Here is a 6515-nt window from a genome sequence, read left to right as displayed (position 1 = left end):
GAGGGGGAGGGGGAGGGGGGTGTTCTTGAGCTGCTTACTTGAGCCTGCTCCCGCTCTGTGAATTGTACTGTTGCTTCTTCGATAAATCTGTGCCATTGTTACTCCATTCTTTTGTTATTTTGTTCATCTTTATTGCTTCTTTTGTTGCTGTGTGCACTTTATTCAATTCTTTGTTCAACATGCCAAGAACCTGGACAACTCACAGGCAACACCTTCCATCTGGTAACAGTGGCACATGCCTGTAGTCCCAGCTACTCAGGAGGTTGAAGTGAGAGGATCCCTTGAGCTCAGGAGTTTGAGGCTGCAGTGAGCTATGATCATGCTACACACTCCAGCCTGGGTGACAGAGTGAGACTCTGTCTCTTAAAGCAAAACAAAACTTCTCCATACTTTCCTCCACTGGGCCATGTTTTTCCATGTTTTGCCAATGAGTTTGATGACCTCCAACCTCAGAATATTTTTATTTTATGACCTTTTGGAGAATGACAAAGGAATTGACAAAAGGGAAAGAGAAGTTCATTCCTAGTGCCAAAAGTGCAAGGGAGTTGGAATAAATGAGGAATGAATAGATGAAGAGAAATGGAAAGCATGAACCCGAAAGCCTGGCTAACTAGTTTTTTTTTTTTTTTTTTTTTTTTTATGTGAAAAGTGGTAGAACAAAATCCTATACCATCTCAAAGGCAGAAGTTAGGAAGTAAAGGGCAGGAGGTGGGTGCAAATGATCCACACATATTTTGGTTGTACAAGGAGGTGCTAAGTGTAAAACTGCACAAAAGGACACAAGAATATAGTTGGCTTTGCTGCTGCAGTGGCAAGTGAGCACTTTGATGCATTGAATCTATGTGACAACAGGCATGTAATCCTCTGAATGCTCTATGATGTCTGGAAGGGTTGCAGCTGTCATTGTTAAGAAGAAAACAATCTTAATACTAGCCAGTGTTGAGGCACACTCGTGTAGCCCAGAGAATGGTGAAAAACATCATTTATTTCCTCTCAGGTTGCCTCCCAGTGCAAGCAGAGCTAGCATCAAATGGGCATTTTGGAGTTCTCAGTCGTTTCTAGTCTGTCTTCCTCATTTTTTCCTACCTCTCTCTACTGCCTACCTCAGTGTCATCTTCATGCATGCACCCTGGATACTGAATCCATCCTGGTGATGCTCTGTAAGATCAAGTTTGGGAACACTGTCTATGACACTGAGTCCTTCAAATTCTCCTAGACATGGGCTGAGAGTTTTTAGATTATTCCAATAGTTTCAATATTTATAGGCTCTTATAGAATTTTTTTTTTTTTTTTTTTTGCCTTTTTTTGGAGAAAGATTTCTCTCAGGAAAAATGAATTGAAGGAACAGAAGGAGTGAGTGATCAGAAAACCCTGTACAACCATACCAATTCCCAGAAAGAGCTTACTACATGTGAGTGACTATTTTAACAGTTGATATGGGCTCTTTCATTGCCAGAGAAGGATGGATAAGAGTCTGAATTCCAGGCAAAGGCGATGGCATTAGGAGAGGCATTGGCTTAAAAAATAGCACAATGGATTATAAGCAGTTGAGTGTTACTGGAGCATAAAATGTGAGGCAGGGACTGTGGAAAGATGAGATTGGAGACCCAGTTCTTGGAAGGCTTTGCCATTTTAACAAGGTTTTAATGCATAATGTTCATTAGGCCCCTGGGACCTATTAAAGATTTTAAGCTGATGAGTGGGTATAGTCTTATTTCAGTTTCTGGGTAAGTAGATCTGACAGCTGGATAGAGGATGGATTTGAAGCGGAAAAAATTGAGAAGCAGGAAAACTAATTAGGACACTGTTATAATTCTTTAGGCAAATAATGATGAAAACCTAACTAGGAGAGGTAAGATTAGAGAAATATTTAGGAGAATAGGTGTGAAGATATTTTAGCTAATGGGGCTGTCTTCATCAGTTTAGGCTGCTGTAATAATACCATAGGCTAAATGGCTTAAATAAGAAACATTTATTGGTCACAGTCCTGGAGTCTGGGAAGTCCAAGATCAAGGTGCTGCCAGATTCAGTGTCTAATGAGGGAGTGCTTCCTGGCTTGTGGACAGCCACCTTCTCATATCATCACATGGCCAGGATAGAACAGCTCTCGTCTCTTTCTCTTCTTGTAAGGGCACTAATCCCATCTTGGGGGCTCTACCCTCAAGACCTTATCTAAACCTAATTACCTCCCAAAGCCTCAACCTCAGAATACCATCCCACTGGGAGTTAGGTTTTCAACATATGAATTTTGGCAGATCACAAATATATAGTCCCTAATGGGCAGCCTAGAAGGAGGAATCAAAGAGAACCTAAGGTTCCTGACCTTGGTGGCACTGAGTATTAGGGGAGACAAAGAAATTAGGATGCAGGAAATGGTGCGAAAGTAGTTCTTGGAGAGTAGGTAGGTTGGGGAGACAACGGACAGACACAGCTGCTCCTGTAAGTTCCTGTAAGTTACAGAGAAACAGCTGCTCCTGTAAGTTCCTCAAGGACTCTCCAGGTTTTTGGGAGCATCCATAAACTACTGAAATTATTTTCTCCATTGACCCTAGCCAGCTTGTTCAATGGCAGACTGTCCAGAGTGGTCTTTTAGCTAGTTGCTGGTGAAAGAGCTTACACCAAAAATGGAGAAAAGGGTGCACTATTCCCAGACTGCCTACAGGTTTCTTTGCTTTCCCATTTTTTTTTTTTTTTTTTTTTTTTTTTTTTTGAGACGGAGTCTCACTCTGTCGCCCAGGCTGGAGTGCAGTGGCCGGATCTCAGCTCACTGCAAGCTCCGCCTCCCGGGTTCACGCCATTCTCCTGCCTCAGCCTCCCGAGTAGCTGGGACTACAGGCGCCCACCACCTCGCCCGGCTAGATTTTGTATTTTTTGGTAGAGACGGGGTTTCACCGTGTTAGCCAGGATGGTCTCGATCTCCTGACCTCATGATCCGCCCGTCTCGGCCTCCCAAAGTGCTGGGATTACAGGCTTGAGCCACCGTGCCCGGCCAAGATTACTGGGTACTGTGTACGTATACATTTTACTTTCTTGTTCTCTTGCGACTTTCTATACCACTGCACGCAATTGTTACCGTGAAATAAGCATTAAGAGTCTGCGTAGATTACTGGGTACATACACATTTACTTTCTTGTTCTCTCGTGACTTTTGATACCACTGCGCACAACGGTTACTGTGAGATAGACATTAAAAGAGTGCGTGTGGCCCGTACGGGGATCGAACCTGTGACCTTGGCGTTATTAGCACCACGCTCTAACCAACTGAGCTAACTGGCCCTGCCCCCATTTTTCTTATGAGTCCTGTTTTTTGCCTTTGTCCCTTGACAGTCTAATGTCTATCTTCCTCATGTAAGAAATAAAAAGCATGCAAAATAATTAAAGGTCTCTGAGTTATTCTTTGACAATATATCATTACATGAAAAAAAATGAAGAGTAACATGCAGAGAATGATGCTACTGATGTTACAAAACCAAAGCCGTATGTTTTTGCAAGTACATAAAACGCAAATGCTTAGGAGGTAGCACACTGATAACAATAATTGTTTTTTTTGGAAATAATTTGGGATTGAGTGGTATCAAATTACATTTAAAATTTACTCTGTTTGAATTTTTACAATAAAAATGTCTAGATATAGTACCCATCTAATTTAAAAATAATTTAAAGGCCAGGCATGGTGACTCACGCCTGTAATCCCAGCACTTTGGGAGGCTGAGCGGGTGGATCACTTGAGCCCAGAAGTTTGAGACCAGCCTGGCCAAAAAGACCATGACCAGCCATGGCAAAAGCCCATCTCTACTACAAAATATAGAAATTAGCTGGGTATGGTGGCACACGTCTGTAATCCCAGCTACTCAGGAGACTGAGGCAGGAGGATGGCTTGAGTCTGGGAAATGGAGGTTGCAGTGAGCTGCGATCACACCACTGCACTCCAGCCTGGGTGACAGAGTGAAACCCTGTCATAAAAAAAAAAAAAAAAAAAAAAGGCAGAAGACAAAAAAAATTGCACTGAACATTTTAGGAGAATCTGGGAATTTTGCAGAATGGGTCGTGTTCATTCCATTTTATCTTCGAAAAATTATTTTCTAATTTAAAAATTTTTAAATGTATTGTTCATTCCATTTTATCTTATTAGGAGGTTTTGATTGGTCTATGGCCAGCCCACTGTTGCATAAAAAGCCACTGAAGACTTCTGTGTGCCATCCCAGAATGTATCTGGACCCCCACTTCTATCCTGTTCCATTATTGCTTACTCCAGCTGTTCTTAGTTCTCAGGGTTCCTTATTTTGGCCACTTATTTCCACGCATGTTTTCCCAATGGTTGCTTTGATTAATGACCAAAGTGAGATTTGCTCTTTTTGTTTTGATATTGTTGCCTTGTCAGGATACTATGTTTGGTATCTGCTGTCAGTTTTCACGGAAATTTTAAAGACTTTTCTCCTACATTCAACTTTGGGACACTATAGGGTAAGACAAACTTCTGCTTCCTCTAGTGTGCTGAAGGGTAGGACTCATGTTCCCTATGATTCACTCATGTTCTAGGATTATTTCCCATTCCCAAAATGCATGATGCTGTTTATACCTCTGTGAAATAACTGGTGTTTCTTGTCTCATTTTTCCTGTCTAGGATGCCCTTGTCCTGCTAGTCTGCTAGGAGACACCCATCTTGTGTTTTCTTCTCTGTGCAGACTCATGCAAGCATCTGGGAATTGCTTTCTCAGCCTCCATACGTTCTTATACAATCTTCCACAGCAAGTGGCACACCGTTTACACTGATGATTTAATTAGATTTCTGTCTGTCCTGCTAAACTAGGAGCTCCTGAAAGGTGGACCTTGTCTTATTTATCTTTATGCTTTATATTTGTTAAAGTTTAAATCCTACAACTTTGAAAGTTTACCCAGTGGAGAAAAAGGATTCTTGAAAAAATGGTTAGATAAGCGACCAGCTTTCATGATAAACGTTACCCTGGCTATATAATATTTTGTGCATAGTAAACTGACTTTTGGCTGGGCACAGTGGCTCATGCCTGTAATCCCACCACTTTGGGAGGCCGAGGCAGGTGGATCACCTGAGGTCAGGAGTTCGAGACCAGCCTGGCCGACATGGCGAAACTCTGTCTCTTCTAAAAATAACAAAAATTAGCTGGGCATGGTAGCAGGTGCCTGTAATCCCAGTTACTTGGGAGGCTGAGGCAGGAGAATTGTTTGAACCCAGAAGGCAGATGTTGCAGTGAGCTGAGATCACGCCATTGCACTCCAGCCTGGGCAACAAGAACAAAACTCCATCTCAAAAATAAATAAATAAATAAATAAAATAAAATAAAAATAAACTGACTTTTTGCTCAATCATTAAATCTATTCTCAATCTGCTTGTGGAGAGTACAGTTTCTTTCAGTATTGAGACTACTTTACTTTTGTATATATTAACAGTTGTCACTTAACAGATTTAAAATGAACTGACATTCAAATAGAATTTGAAGAGAGGTAAAAAACAAAAGAAGGAGCTTTCTATGTTTCTGCCACTTAAATTAAGGTAAGGCCTTCTATTTAACATCTATTTTTCCAGTTTCTAAAAAGGGAAGTTGAAAGTAATGACAGAGTGGCTGCCCCAGTGACTGCTTAGAGTGGCTGAATTTTCATCCATCGTTATTGACTGTTTGGTATAATGGATTGAGAAGAGTTCTGACACCATGTCTAGGGTCAGTAGTAAAGAGTATTGCAAGTGATCCATGATGGCTGCTCGAGTGTGGGAATGGCAACTCATGTAATGTGTATTTTCTCACTTTGATATAAGACATTAAAGATTGTGTTTAAGACATTAAAGATTGTGTTATGAGCAAGTCTTTGAGGTCACTCCAGTGCTAGCGTGATGAAATATTCTGTCATGAGATAATCACAACAACCCCACTTACGTATCATCTTTTTTATACAAGTGAATAAAGTAAAATTAGGGGGTTAAGAAACTTGCCTGAAGTCAACCAGCTATTATTGAGCAGAGCTGGGATTTCAGCCTAAGTGAATTTGATTTCAGAAAGCATGAAGTCATTTTTTAGATGGCAGAACTAATATTAGTTCAAATTGCCAGAAAATTCCATAGATAAATTGTGACTTTTTGCTAAACCTTGAAGAATGTTTGGTATTAAATAGGTGGAAAGAAAGGAGTTTCTCAACAATGTCTGGATAGTTGAAAAAAAGAAAAGAAAGGAGATAAGGGAACAGCATGAGCAAAGGGGAAAAGATGGGAATGAGTGTTTAATAGACTGAGTTAGCTGTACCAGCTGGAAAAGCAGTAAGAATGCTCAAAGTGTGACTGTGGAGTGCTTTGAATGTCAGACAGAGTACAGATATCACTGTACAAACTGTGATAAATCACAGTACATTACTGATAAAAGCAATCTTTTAGGAAGATTAAACTGAGGTTGGGCCATTGTGGACAGGATTGATGGGAGTGATGAGAGATGAAGTTAGATTAGTTAGAAAGTTACTGCTATAGCCTAAAGATTTAGAGCATAGATAATT

At 40.8% G+C, this 6515-nt stretch overlaps 1 non-coding gene across 1 annotated transcript; it reads right to left on the bottom strand.

The window, feature by feature from the left end:
- Positions 1–3201: 3201 nt before the first annotated feature.
- TRNAI-AAU (transfer RNA isoleucine (anticodon AAU)) lies at positions 3202–3275 on the bottom strand. Its single transcript has one exon. It is a non-coding gene; the product is annotated as a tRNA-Ile (tRNA).
- Positions 3276–6515: the final 3240 nt, after the last annotated feature.

The sequence above is a fragment of the Rhinopithecus bieti genome, unplaced genomic scaffold (genome assembly GCF_001698545.2).
Source record: "Rhinopithecus bieti isolate Rb0 unplaced genomic scaffold, ASM169854v2 scaffold_78620, whole genome shotgun sequence".
NCBI lineage: Eukaryota > Metazoa > Chordata > Mammalia > Primates > Cercopithecidae > Rhinopithecus > Rhinopithecus bieti.
This window is presented reverse-complemented; position numbering and strand designations above follow the sequence as displayed.